This window comes from Schistocerca americana, chromosome 2 (genome assembly GCF_021461395.2).
Source record: "Schistocerca americana isolate TAMUIC-IGC-003095 chromosome 2, iqSchAmer2.1, whole genome shotgun sequence".
NCBI lineage: Eukaryota > Metazoa > Arthropoda > Insecta > Orthoptera > Acrididae > Schistocerca > Schistocerca americana.
Genome location: NC_060120.1, coordinates 38,661,662 through 38,669,229, shown reverse-complemented (window position 1 = coordinate 38,669,229; position 7,568 = coordinate 38,661,662).

Sequence of the window (7,568 nt, the reverse complement as noted above, 5' to 3'; positions counted from 1 at the left end):
AAAAGAAATTGGTAGAGATTAAGAATCAAGTCCTAAAACAAGTGGATGGTTTTTCATTTTAGGACACTTGAAGACTATGACTGGATGTATAGATAAGAATTCCCTTGAGTACTTTTGGCAAAGTAAGAGGATAGTAATGGACGCGGATTCGCAGTGAGACACCTTGGCAGGCGATACCGATCCTAAACATCGAAGGTGTGTTTGTTGTAAATAATTCTGAATGTCCTAGGCGCAATGTGACAGAACACGATTTTTTTGGCTGTAATGTCTGACTAGAGATGGAATCTGTTGTCGCTCATCTGATGATCGCCAATAAATTTGTATTAGCCTCACCATATTTGCATGGCACTTCAGTTTTTTTTTTTCGTCCGTTAGGGAATTCATGAAGAAAGCAAGGTCAATTACAGCACATACACCATGTGATCAAAAGTATCCGGAGACCTGGCTAAAAATGACTTGCAAGTTCGTGGCGGACTCCATCGGTAATGCTGGAATTCAGTATGTTGTTGGCCCATCCTTTGCCTTGATGACAGCTTCCACTCTGGCAGGCATACGTTCAATCCGATGATGGAAAGTTTCTTGGTGAATGGCAGTCTATTGTTCACGGAATGCTACACTGAGGAGAGCTATCGATGTCGGTCGGTGAGGCCTGGCACGAAGTCGGCGTTCCAAAACATCCCAAAGGTGTTCTATAGGATTCAGGTCAGGACTCTGTGCAGGCCAGTCCATTACAGGGATATTATTGTCGTGTAACCACTCCACCACAGGCCGTGCATTATGAACAGGTGCCCGATCGTGTTGAAAGATGAAATCGCCATCCCCGAATTGGTCGTCAACAGTGCGAAGCAAGAAAGTGCTTAAAACATCAATGTAGGCCTGTGCTGTGATATTGCCACTCAAAACAACAAGGGGTGCAAGCCCCCTCCATGAAAAACACGACCACACGATAACACCACCGCCTCCGAATTTTACTGTAGGCACCACACACGCTGGCAGATGACGGTCACCGGGCGTTCACCATAGTCACTCCATGCCATCGGATCGCCACAATGTGTATCGTGATTCGTCACTCCACTCAACGTTTTTCTACTGTTCAATCGTCCAATACTTATTCTCCTTACACCAAGCGAGGCGTCGTTTGGCATTTACTGGCGTGATGTGTGGCTTATGAGCAGCGGCTCGTCCATGAAATCCAAGTTTTCTGACCTCCCGCCAAACTGTCATAGTACTTGCAGTGGATCCTGACGCAGTTTGGAATTCCTGTGTGATGGTCTGATAGATGTCTACCTATTACGCATTACGAGCCTCTTCAAGTGTCGGCGATCTCTGTCATTCAACAGACGAGGTCGGCCTGTACGCTTTTGTGCTGTACGTGTCCCTTCACGTTTCCACTTCACTATCACATCAGAAACAGTGGACCTAGGGATGTTTAGGAGTGTGGAAATGTCGCGCACAGGCGTATGACACAAGTGACATGCAATCACCTGACCACGATCGAAGTCCGTGAGTTCTGCAAAGCGCCCCATTTTGCTCTCTCACGATGTCTAATGACTACTGAGGTCGTTGATATGGAGTATCTGGCAGTATGTGGCAGCAAAATGCACATAATATGGAAAACGTATGTTTTTGGGAGTGTCAGAATATTAGGTCACATAGTTTATGTTGCAGGGTTCAGTAGAAGCAGCGACCTTGTGATGCGTGATATCCCCCATGAGCTGCTACACGGTACTTAGGCTGCTGGACAGCAGGTGCCAGCTCCTAGTTCAAGTGCTGCATAGGCTATAGGCCAGCTACCTCACATAGGGCATTCACAGTTGTCCTTCCATCAGGTGCATCCACGTCACGTCCAAGGTCGCTCTCTCCCACAGCGCGACTTAACTCAGCGTTTAATGCGTTGTCTAGTTACTGAAAGGAGGACGAGCGCCATCCAATACTACCTTTCTCGTTTATAGACTTCTTTATGTTTTGTCTCTGTAATACTGGCCGTAGGAATTCGATGAGATATTCTTCACCCAACAAGGACACCTACTTAAGCCGTACTCTACTCACGGGGAAACTTGCATTCACGTCTAAAGTCCTCAGCCCTTCCACTGATAAATTCTTCGTTCTTCTATTTCTTTTTTTGTGCCTTTGTCCCGCATCGTCTCAGAATCGGCTCGGTTATCAATGGATTTGACACGGTTAATGTAAGGGGTGGCCAGATGTCCTATTTGTCGCCACCTCTCGCTACCGTAGAAGTCACGTGCTTTTGAGGCGAAGAACTCGTCGAGCGCATTTGCGTTCGAAAAGGAAGTTCCTTGAAGGTTGCTCGATAGTGAGCGCACAAGGTGAAAATATGGCATCCCAAGATCAGGTGAATAAGGTGGGTGCCGAATGACTTCCCAACCAAACTCCTGTACAGTGTCTTCTGCCAGTCTAGCAGAATGTTGGCGGGCGTTATCGCGACACCCCCGGGATAACAAGGCCGTCCAGCAGTGTTAGTGACGTCACACTAAGCGGCCTATGGCCGACGCAGCAGTCCACGGTCACCTCCGTACAGACGCGCCTGATACTAACGATCTTCTGTCCGTCATACAGAAAGGAGCGAACTATAATTCGAACCAAAGACCAAATTATACAGGGTGATTCAAAAAGAATACCACAACTTTAGGAATTTAAAATTCTGCAACGACAAAAGGCAGAGCTAAGCACTATCTGTCGGCGAATTAAGGGAGCTATGAAGTTTCATTTAGTTGTACATTTGTTCGCTTGAGGCGCTGTTGACTAGGCGTCAGCGTCAGTTGATGCTAAGATGGCGACCGCTCAACAGAAAGCTTTTTGTGTTATTGAGTACGGCAGAAGTGAATCGAAGACAGTTGTTCAGCGTGCATTTCGAACGAAGTATGGTGTTAAACCTCCTGATAGGTGGTGTATTAAGCGTTGGTATAAACAGTTTACAGAGAATGGGTGTTTGTGCAAAGGGAAAAGTTCTGGACGGCCGAGAACGAGTGATGTTAGAGAATTGGCTGTTCCCTCAGCTCGAACAAGAAGCACAACAATTCATATTTCAGCAGGATGGAGCGCCACCACATTGGCACTTATCTGTCCGTAACTACCTGAGCGTCAACTACCCGAGGCGATGGATCGGCCGCCAGGCAGCCCGTGACAGAGCACTTCATCACTGGCCTCCAAGAAGCCCTGATCTTACCCCCAGCGATTTTTTCTTATGGGGGTACGTTAAGGATATGGTGTTTCGGCCACCTCTCCCAGCCACCATTGATGATTTGAAACGAGAAATAACAGCAGCTATCCAAACTGTTACGCCTGATATGCTACAGAGAGTGTGGAACGAGTTGGAGTATCGGGTTGATATTACTTGAGTGTCTGGAGGGGGCCGTATTGAACATCTCTGAACTTGTTTTTGAGTGAAAAAAAAACCTTTTTAAGTACTCTTTGTAATGATGTCTAACAGAAGGTTATATTATGTTTCTTTCATTAAATACACATTTTTAAAGTTGTGGTATTCTTTTTGAATCACCCTGTACATATTCTTGTAAACAGCATAAAGGTTCATAACGAAATACCGATTACAAATACGGGCAGGAATAAGTTTAATCGATTGAGGAACTTTGCCACTATTTTATAACTGTCAGAACACTATTTAGCTTTAAAACTCGCATACAGGTGGTGACAAAACCCAACTGACAGCAGGACTTAACATTTTCAAGCTATTACACTGAAAGTAAATTATCTTAAACACTGTCATACATAGCAAAACCCTCACAACTTTCGTTTACAATAAGGTAACAAGAGTTCGCTTTATCTCATAAAACACATGACTATTGTGAATTTACTCATATGTTCATGGTGAAAGCTCTTTTCAAGAATTTTTACAAGTGTATCCCCAGTAATAAAGAATGGAAACAAAAAATAGATATCAAATATTCTTCTTTTAACATAGACATCACTGAACACAAGATTCTGTCTTGCACTGTGATACTAAGGGACTGCTCTTTCCTTTAAGAAAAGCCTGACAATTTGAAGTTCACTCTGCTATTGAAGATACACTTCTTGAAACAATATTAAAAATGTTATGAAAGGTAAGGAAATGAAAAACAACCAAGTGCATTACATGTAAGAATGTGAGCAAAAGGCTGAGGCTCTCTTTACTTACCATTTCCAATCTCTCTACAACTTATTTCCTTTTCCACGTAGAAATCACCAACTGCAAGTCTCATTATTGCTGTCTGTTACTAACGAAGTGCTTTTCTATTTAGAAAACCTGACAATTTGATGTTCATTCTGGTACTGAAGATAAACACTTTTCAGAGGAGTTCTAGAACCTATTCCTGCTCGTATATGTAATCGGTATTTCGTTGTGAACCTTTATGCTGTTTACAAAAATATATATAATTTGGTGTTTGGTTCGAATTATAGTTCGCTCCTTTCTGTATGACGGACAGAAGATGGTTAGCACCAGGCGCGTCTGTACGGAGGTGTCCGTGGACTGCTGCGTCGGCCATGGGCCGCTTAGTGTGACGTCACTAACATTGCTGGGCGGCCTTGTTATCGGTTATCGTAGAGTAGCCTCACTTCACGCATTGTTCCAAGTCGCTGTTCTTGGACTGCGTCTGCGAGACGTCTCAGTTGTTGAGAGTAGTGTCAGCAGTGATGGTTACGCCTCGGGGAAACAGTTCGCAGTAGACCACACTGTCGCTGTTCCACCGGATGCATAGCATTATCTTTTGAGGGTGAAGTTGCTACTTTCATTAGACTCATATATACCTTTCTTTTCCTCATGTTAGCGTAAGGACACCATTTCTCTTCATAAGTAACGATTAAGGATAGGAATGGTTGGTGTTGTTCACAAGGCAGTTGATGACGAGAAAACAGAATTGCACATACGACTACCCGCTGGTTTTTGTGATTTTGGCTTAAAGCATGCGGTATCCATACACCTCAATTTTGAACCTTCCCAACTGCTTGCAAATGTCGCACGCCGGTAGAACGATCACAGTTCATTACATTTGACAGTTTCGAGTACATTGATGTTGATCATTGTGAAGTCATGCGTTTTAAACGATCTTCATCAAACCACGATGGCCTTCCTGAACGTACAAAATAGAGGTGGAGCCCCTCCATGCCCAAACCGGCATGATGGCCAACACAAAAGGTCTACTGCCATCTCCGCATAAGTGTTAGTATTCACTAAAGTGAGGTGTCGCAGGATGTGGGTACTGCGATGTTTGCGTACGTCTGGTTAAGGTTAACCATTAATACGCGCTCATCTGGAGATATATTGGGTCGAAAGTCGAACGAAGGGTAGCGGTTTGAAGGGTAGAGGAAAAGAAAGTGCCAAGGCACGAGCCAAGGGAAAAAGCCTCTGCGATAATTAGGTCGGGTGGTAAGAGCAGTAGCGGATGTCTTGCTGCCTGCGACAGGTCGTGCAAGGGTAAGTCTTTTTAGTAGTGGGTATCATGCATGTCGATACCTTTGACGTTGTGCGGTGGTGTTGCTTGGAGACTACCGCTGGGTGCCGGTGTAGAGCTCTCGCTCAGCGTCAGCAACCTGTAACAGTTAGGTTTATTATCGTTTTTGTGTCCGTTAGGTCATATATCGGATGCACAGTGTACGGTGATGTTGGCGATCTGTTTGTGCGTCAGTGGGCGAGCTCGTCGGTGTCCCTGCTGTGGCCTGTTCAAAAAATGGTTCAAATGGCTCTGAGCACTATGGGACTTAACTTCTGAGGTCATTAGTCCCCTAGGACGTAGAATTACTTAAACCTAACTAACCTAAGTACATCGCACACATCCATGCCTCAGGCAGGATTCGAACATGCGACCGTAGCGATCGCGCTGTTCCAGACTGTAGCGCCTAGAACCGCTCGGCCATCCCGGCCGACGCTGTGGCCTGTTGGTCGGCTTTAATAGCAGCTGGTAATTACGAGTCAGTGTTGCTGATATGCAGGGGCTTGCCGACGTTTGTCGCTTGTTAGCGTATGTTAGTTTCCCATAGGTTGCTATGCCCTAGCTAGTAGTGTCTTTGGCCGCTTGTGCTTCCACCTATGGTTGTGATCGTAGTTTCCCAGAGCGAGGATGAAGGGATTGTTCGAATATCTCGAGTTCCTGTATAGTCGTGTGGAGTGTTTTCTGAATACTTCCTTGAGGGTTTGAAGGCGGTATTCTTGGTGAAGATCCACGGTGCGTGTGTAGCGTGGAGCGTTGCTAATGATTCGTAGCACTTCGTTCTGTATGATCTGCAGGCGGCGCAGTCGTGTAGGAGCTGCATACCCCAGACGGGGGCAGCGTATGTCATCAGAGGTCTAATCAGTGTCATGTATATGGACCTCGACACCCTCCTATTCAGTGTACTTTCCCTGTTGAGCATTGGGTAGTACTGTTTGAGCCTCGCGTGCGCTCTGTTGGCAACGTACTCTATGTGGTCCCCCGCATGTAAGTTTCCGGCCCAGCCAGACACCTAGGTATCTGACGTTCTCTCGGAAACGTACTGGGCGTGTAGCCTGAACGTGGAGAGACACTAATGTCAAAACGATCTTCCTTAAAATCAGAAAACCAATTCCTTGTCGGGTTCTGTCCGATGGCATTACATCCACATACGCTGCAAATGTTTCTGGCTGCCTCAGCTGCTGTTATCCCTTCTTTTGAACTGAAACAGAAGAATATGTTGGAAACGTTCCGATTTATCCATTTGACACTCCATTCCATAGCATCCACAACTCCGCTCACTATCTGCAAATGATAAAATGACAATATGAAAACTCAAATAGCAACAGTGAACTACAAATAAGAAATGACAATCGATAAATAAACCCGTATCAAGCGGAATACCAACATACAAAACGAAAACGCTACGAACTTACGCACGAACGTGATATATACACCAAGTGTCAGCGTGCAATATTATTCAAGTGGAAGTTAGCGAAGATTTCCTCGTATTTGCGAAGCACTTGGGTACCAGCCCGGTATTCACCTAGTCAGGATTCGGACAACTTCATAAAAAACACATCTGACTCCTCGACCCCCCTCGTTAATCCGTTGGGGGATTCTATCCAGGGCCGGCGCACTTCCGTCCCGGAAGCGGCGCTTTAACACGTACGGCTAACCGGACAGGTCCTTTCCTCTGGTAAATTGCTTTCCATATCTACGAAAAAAACTGGAAAATCACTGTGACTGGAGGCTTCATAAGACAATTAGCTAATAAATTTATTAATATTGCACAATACTGTCTCTTTTTTGCGCTTGAGCGACATCAGTACATGCTTTAAATATGTAAATTTATGTCTGTGATTTGTGTACTGAATTGTTGGTGTTTTTTGTTTGTTTCATGTTGTACGGAGGAGACACTGATAAGTGGTTCATGGGTGTTCCAACCCCGCAGCAAACCAGCAGTGCGGGTCACTGCCAGGGGAGCGCCGACACGGCGGTCGGCAGCGGTGTGAACGTCGGGGCTCCACTGTGAGCACCATCTCTGCGGCGCGTTAAAAACTGATGTTTGAAATGAATATATTAAAACGTAACAGTTGTAAATAAGTTCTTGAATTTATATGATATTTGTATCTTATCAACGCC